Here is a 7,472-nt window from a genome sequence, read left to right on the forward strand (position 1 = left end):
CTCCCCTGTGGAAGAAGAAAACATATATCCTGCCAAATCTTACAGAGAGAACATGTTGGAAGATAACTGTTAGGAAACTGTTTACTATGAGGGCAACAAGGCCCTGGCACAGAGAGCTGTGGGTGCTCAAGGCTGGGTTGGATGGGCCCTGGGCAGCCTGCTGTAATGGAAGGTGTCCCTGCCTGTGGCAGAGAGCTGGAACTTGGTGGTCTTTAAAATCCCTTCCAACCTCAGACATTCTGTGGTTCTATGATTCCTTCCATTCCTTCATCTGTATCTTTTCCATCTTCTTAGCTCTTTACTACTAAAAAAAAAAGGTGTTTATTTTTCTTAGTATTAATTATCTCAGATAACTTCAGCCTGATGCTGCCTAATACAATAACATTTTCTTAAAGTAACACACAGGGAGTTTGCTTTCGTTTCTGTGTCCAGTGGTCTGAGTTCAGATATTCAAGTCCTTATGTGCAATCATAACAGCAAGACACTTCCTCATTTAGAAACAAAACCAAGTATTTTCAATCATTCAAACCTCAGAGAGAAAACACCCATCACCGCATGATATAAATCCACGATAGTTATCGCTACTGTGGCTTCTAGAGAGGAGGGAAGTGATCACAGACAGCAAACCAAAGACCTTGCAGTACCACATGCAGATCTAGAAAACTGCCATTCCTTTGTCACCCAAACATTTTGGGTTAGATGTGATTTCACACTGACAAACTGACATGTCTCTGTGGTTTGATGAAGCCACACAGTTCAAACCTGCACCCAAATTCTCTGCTGTGTCATCAAAGAGGTAGGGCAAATACATATGTGTTCACAATTCAACCTGGTGAATCCCAATTAGAAGACCAAAAAATCACAGGTCTGGGAAAGACCACATCCCATGGATGCATGGGGAGAGGAATTAGCATCTTGGCAATGACCTGGTGGAGCAGGTGGGATTTGTCTCAGGAATTGCCTGGGCTGGTGATGGGAAAGATTGTTTCTGGGTATCCCCTGTTCCATGAGCACCCATGTACACTACACACCCATGCTTGCAGTTTGCGTCCCACAGGGACTTTTTGCTATGGGAGAGAGGTGGGTTGGGATCCTGCACTGGAATCACCAGCTGAAACCGAGTGAAAAAAACGGGGAATTCATCAAGGCCACATCTTGCAATGTGGCAGCAGCCCAGCTGTAAGCGATGGTACGTGTATGGATGGCTCTGGTCAGTCTGCCAGCAATCCACACCAGTGCCTGATGAAACCTAAAAATATTCCTCTGCTCCTTTCCCAAGGGGACTTGGTAGCTTCCTGGGTATTTTGTCTTTCAAAAGGTTTAGCATAAGGAGTAATTGCCTGTAAAGCATTAATGAGACCAAGTGTAATTGATGTCTGGGAATTGGATTAAACCTCCTCAGTGCATCATCACACCTCTCGCTCCTGGAAGGAGGATTATCTGGCAGATGGAAACCGCATTCAGATGGACTGCTGGCTTCCCAAACACACCATTCTTCTTGTCAGTCAGAACAGAGCAGGAGGAGAATGAAGTATGAGGGATGTTTAAGCATGGATTGCCACAAACATCCCTGAGTTCTCCTCCAAACCATCAAGGTTTGCAGAAATAGCATCACACAACCTCAGGGGTAGTGTGCCTCCAATTAAATGGGAATTGCAAGCTGCAAAGAGGCAGCGGCAATGGTTTGGAGTGCTCCAGGTTCTCCTTAGATCCACCATGTCTGAACTGTGACAATTCCCAGTGGCCAGAAGGCAGGAAGAGAACTGGGAACCTCATACTAAAAGCACAGGTGGTGTTTACAGCTAGAGAAAGAGCTTCTGTGCTAGGAAATGTTCCCTCTTCCTTGGACCAGCACAGCAGAAGACTTGTGCAAGACAAAGACAGAAATACTTATGGCCTCGTCTGTCTTAATAGGGCAATATAATAAGCACCATTTGGACAGGCTCATCCCAGCCGTAATTCTTTTCTTGCCAAACCGAGCAAAACAAAGGATGACTGTGGTTTGCAGGGTGCTCAAATGAGTGCTGACTCAAAAGTGCCAGCCAGCTCTTCGCAGGGCTCTGAGTTCAACCAGAGCAGTGTGTTGTGTCTTTGGGGTGACCAGAACCAAGGCAGAAATGGACATCACATGCAGTCAGAAAGCAGGCTCGTGAGCCCTTACATAGGAGCACCATCTTTTGCTGGCAAGTCTTAGAGCGTGCTGCAAAGCATTAAAGGATCAGCTGCATCTACCCCTGTGCATGAGAAGGGATGTGATGTGTCTGAGATCACATGAAACATCTGTGTTTGAGCTGGGAACAGAACCCAGATGTTGTGAGCGTTACAGACATTTGCTCTGAGCACACAGCTTCTCCTTGCACTGTGTCTGGGCTGCTTGGAGCTGCTCCTGCTTCATTGCCTCACAGCAGCCCATAGCAAAGCCAGAGTGGAACTGAAGGCGCTCTGCTCTCCAGCTAACCAGGAGCAGCTGCTGAACGCTGTAGTGAGAAAACAGCATTTCATTTGTTGTGACATTGCTGCTACTGAGCCAAAAAAAACCCAAACACAAATGTGATGCAAATCACCACCCAGAAACAGCGGCTAAGAGTCGCCGTGCTGTTACCCAGCACAGCCCTTCGTCATGTTTTCAGACTGCACACAGAGGTAACCACCCCTTGGCTGGCACACATCTGTCACTGCACACAGGCATACTTAAGAAGACATTTTCTTCCCCGGTGTGTGGAAGGGTCAATTGCAGTGCATTTTTCTGACACGATGGAAAAAAGCCTGGCTGTGAGAGAGTAACCTTCACCCCATTCAAGATACTAAAACCAGCTCTAATGGGAGTGCCAGGATATCACTTCTCCTTTCCCCTCCTTTGTACTCCCAGTGTTTAACTCAGTGTATCCATCCATGTTTCTTGGCCTGTTGTCTCCAACAGCCACTGTAATACAACATCTGACATCCTCCCATCTAAACTAATACCAGTCTCAATTACAGGAGGTCTGAGGGGATTGCCGGATGGCCTTTCCAGGTCCCTTGCAACATAACCAGTTCTAAGATCTCTGTGAGTCCCTTCCAGCTGGGATATTCTGTGACTCCTACACGTGATACTCAAGTGTGAAAAATATTACAGTCCCTGTTGATAAGGGTGAGCTCAGAGCCCATCCCTGCAGGTGCAAGATGAGGACTGTGACTTTCTGAGACAATCCCTTCTGCAAATGTCCTGCAATAACTGAAGTGGCTTTTGACTCTAGCAGGGGGATTTCTGACCCACTACTTCAAAAATGCTTTGTTATCAGTTTTCCAGGAGGAACAGAAGGGCAAGCTCTGTTTTTCAAAGTGACTCAACCCTGGGAGTGTACAGCCATCACAAGTTTTCCTTATTTAATTGTATGCGGATGTTTTCCAGATGATTTATTAGGCAGTAAATAAACCCTCTCATATCCCCAACACTCCTCCACAGACTGAAGCTGGATTTAGAAAATAATTCTAAGGAAAACAGTTATATAAATATATATATCAAAGAGAACTGAGAATGTTGAAAAAGTGGCTGTTGTTTTTATTTCATTCCAGCACAAACCGTTTCATATGTAAGAACACTTCCAAAATGGTGAGGGTTTTTTTTAAGCACCTGCACTGAGGATCAAACAAAATCTTTGGGTTGACAGTAAACAAGATGCCTGGTTTCGTTGCATTGGGAACACTGATATCTGGCTCTGGGGTTTGTTTGGGTTTGTTTTTTTTTGTTGTTGTTGTTGTGACCCAAAGAGGTGAAAAGCCCAAGTGAATCTGACCCTTCAAAACGGCTGCATTCCTCTCATTTCAGCTTTCCCATCTATAAGCCTGATTTTACGTAAGATACAGGAGTCCAAATCCACCCTCGTTTCCCCATGTGGAAGAAAGCTTTGCTTAGTAACATTTTTCCCTGGAACAACTGCATTTCCATGCACTTTTTCCTAGCTGCACAGCTCAGCAAGGATTTCAGGGCTAGACCATGGGGAGATGATTTGGGTTAATGAGACCTCGAGAGTCAAAGGAGAAGCAGAGGGGAAGGCTCTGCCCCACACTTTTTGCATGGCCTATCAAGTTCACAGGCAAGAGCTAGAGCTCTCAGCCTGCCTGCAAGTGGCCTGCTTGCTGGTTTGGCATCAGAATGGATTTGGAGCGTTCCTGTGGGCACGAGGGCTCCTGGATGAATGAAGATGAGCAGCTCAGACAGCGAGCTCACATGCTTGCTGTACCCAAAGTAACCGAGCCAAAACAGCCTGATGGGTGGAGGACCAGAGGCATCAACATCTTAAAACAGCTGCTTCAGCAACACTCTTATAACCAGAGCCCTGGCCTGACCCCAAACCATGAGGCAAAACACGAGAGCTGCTGCATGAGCTTCGGTCCTGCATTCATCCCGTGCCAAGTGATAGAGAAGAGCTCACCCAAAGGCTTACAGGGCGATGACTTCAGCTGTCAGCTTTGCATTTGCTCACTGCCCCTATCCCCCGGGCAGGGCAGCAGGAAGAGCCACAGCATTTCCTTTGGGAGCGGTGCAACAGCAGGGGAAGCACACAGACCCGCATGGAGTAAGAAACTTTTCTGAGCTCACACCCTGCTGGGTCCCATCAGCTCTTGGAAGACCTGACAGCAACCTGGGTGGGTCATTTCTCAAGGCAGAAGCTGTGAAATTATGTAGCAAAAGTCAGTTTACCTCCATCTGGTTTGAGCTTTCTACCTAATGCGTTTGAGCAAGGAGGAGATGAACGGGCACTCCTGGCTATCTACCCTCCCTTGGCACCAGATGCAGCACAAAGCTAAAAGGCAAGAGGAGAGCTCGTGTCCAGTCCCAAGCCTCCCACAGTCAGCTTGGCACCAGCAGGAACTCAGATCAAGCTGCCTTCCCCTTCCCATCAAAATTCAGGTCTGCAGCTCTGTCCAAAATAGCCACAAAGTCACAACTGATGGCCATGTACAGCCCCCTACAACTAACTTACACTCACAAAGCTGGTGGGGCCAGAGCAGTTCTCTAAAATTCTGCATCTTCAAGGCTGGATGTGGGTCTGGGCAGCCTGGTCTGGTGGTTGGCAACCCTGCACATAGCAGGGGGCTGAAACTAGATGATCCCTGTGGTCCTTTTCAGGCCATTCTATGATCTTCCAGAAACAAGGCAGGCACCCATGCAGAGGAAACACAGCGTAACGGAAAGCAGAACAAGCCTGTGTTGGAGTGTTTTACAGAACCTTGATTCTTTCCAACACACCGCCCTGGGACTTTTCTGCAGAGCTGCTGCACTGTGCTGTCAGCACATTATTTGCTCTACTTGCCCTTTCAGTTTTAATGTCCCATTAATAATGCATCTCCGTATTTATTGCAGCTTGCGTTAATGTTCTGCTGTTACTTCTTGATCACTCGTTACTCTCGCTGTAGCACCAGGCAGGTCTCCAGGACACAACCAAAAGCCCGATGCAATGCAGCAGGGCCGGGGGGCAGTTCTATTCCTCCAGCTGGCATAGCACGATGCTCCCAAAAAGACAGGAGCAGCCCTGCGTGCTCTCTTGCTCTGCCATCAAACCTAAAGTTTTCCAGGGCAATTACACAGTCTACTCTTGAGGGATCCAAGCCAGAAGACTGCAAAGCATCATTAACAAGCAGCTTGCTTAATCCTGGCTCCGGGACACTTGTAGTAACGGGTGCAGGAGCAGGATTTCGAGCTTGCTCTGCTGGCATGGCTCCTTTGTTCAGATACACATCCAGGCAGTTTCCGGAGGTCCAAAAGGAGATCCTACAATGGGTGCTGCTCCATCACTGCTCAGCTCCCACCAGGAACAGCCTCAGGCCCCCAGGTGTCACCAAACCAGTATAACTCCACACAGCGAACTGGGAACAACACAGAAGGCAAAGGCAGAGCAGCTGGGGTCTGCCTCACCTAGGGGTTACAGCGTCCATCCATAACACAGGGCATCAGCAACCTTCTATTAACCCAAGAGACTTCAGACACTCATCTTTCACATCACAGCAGTGCTTTTAAACCCTGAAGAAAACCAACACAGCTGTAATCTTGTTTTGAAGTCAGATTTCTCTCCACTGTTCCAGATGAGGCTGCACAAATGTTAAGAAAAAGTTCTGTCTTCCAAGAAAGCTCATGGGAGTATATGGCCTCATTTTCCTTATCTTCCCCTGGGAACAGGGAGCCAGCTCATCCCTTCTTATCCCTACAAATAGCAGCAGAGAGCTTCAGAGCAGGAAGACTTCAGTTTCCCTGTCCCACACATGTTGGGGTGCCCAGGAGATGGAGTGAAGCTCCATGGGGCACCACCCAGAGCCAAAAGCCAACCCTCTGCTTCCTCAGCAACTGCTCTCAGCATCAACCTCTGAGATACAGCCATGCAGGATTCACCTCCACTTTCTCAGCTGCATGCAATTACCTAATAACTAAAAAGCCTCAGGAGTCTTAGAATCATAGAATGTTTGGGTTGGACAGGACCTTAAGGTTCATCATCTGGTTCCAAGCCCCTTGCCAAGGGCAGAGACACCTCCCACAAGGCCAGCAGAGGGTCTTAGGGTGAAGAACCATCCATGCTATGTATAAACAGGAGGGGGTACGACTGTTTAAGAGTGTGGATAGTGATAGGACAAGGGGAATGGTTTTAAACTGAGACAGGGGAGGTTTAGGTCAGATATTAAGAGGAAGTTTTTCCACACAGAGAGTGGTGATGCACTGGAACAGGTTGCCCAAGGAGGCTGTGGATGCCCCATCCCTGGAGGCATTCAAGGCCAGGCTGGATGTGGCTCTGAGCAGCCTGGTCTGGTGGTTGGTGACCCTGCACATAGCAGGGGGTTGGATCTGGATGATCATTGTGGTCCTTTTCAACTCAGCATGCTTTGTAAACTGCAAGGGAAAGGCCAACCTTGCCATTTTTAACACTGAAACCTTCAAAACGCTTCTCACATCTCAGCTTTATGAGTGATGTTAACAAGTTCTCCAGCTTGACCTCATCGCAAAGAGAGGTTTTGCTTTGGATTGCTCTGCCTGCAGCCAGCTGGAGCAGCTGGAGCCAGGAGCACGGCCCCGTCACCACAATCTGACCTTGTGTGAAGTGTCCCTGAGGTGTCACAAGTCTGTGTACTTGCCAAAATCCTCAGCAGATGAGCTAAGGATTAGCTTCCAAATTCCAGTATTTACTGGCAAGCTTCAAGCGGTCTGTCCAGAAAGCTTCTGAATGATTAAAGATCTTTTACTGACATACTGTGCATGTCAGTAACCAAGCAGTGGCAACAACACAAGCACAACATGTGAACCAAGATCTGGTCAAAGAGTTTTTTGCTTCTTGTCTTCTAACATTCAACCTCATTTTTGAGATGAAAAAAGCATTGATTGCTATTTGTATCCATTCTTGTTGCCAGATGTGGGATTTTTTCAATGGTTTATTGCCAAGAATAAGCCTTTGATGATTACTTAGTAAGCATATATTAGCTCACTTTCCAGTTATTGTACAAAT

The sequence above is a fragment of the Meleagris gallopavo genome, chromosome 4, assembly GCF_000146605.3.
Source record: "Meleagris gallopavo isolate NT-WF06-2002-E0010 breed Aviagen turkey brand Nicholas breeding stock chromosome 4, Turkey_5.1, whole genome shotgun sequence".
In the NCBI taxonomy this organism is placed as follows: Eukaryota; Metazoa; Chordata; class Aves; order Galliformes; family Phasianidae; genus Meleagris; species Meleagris gallopavo.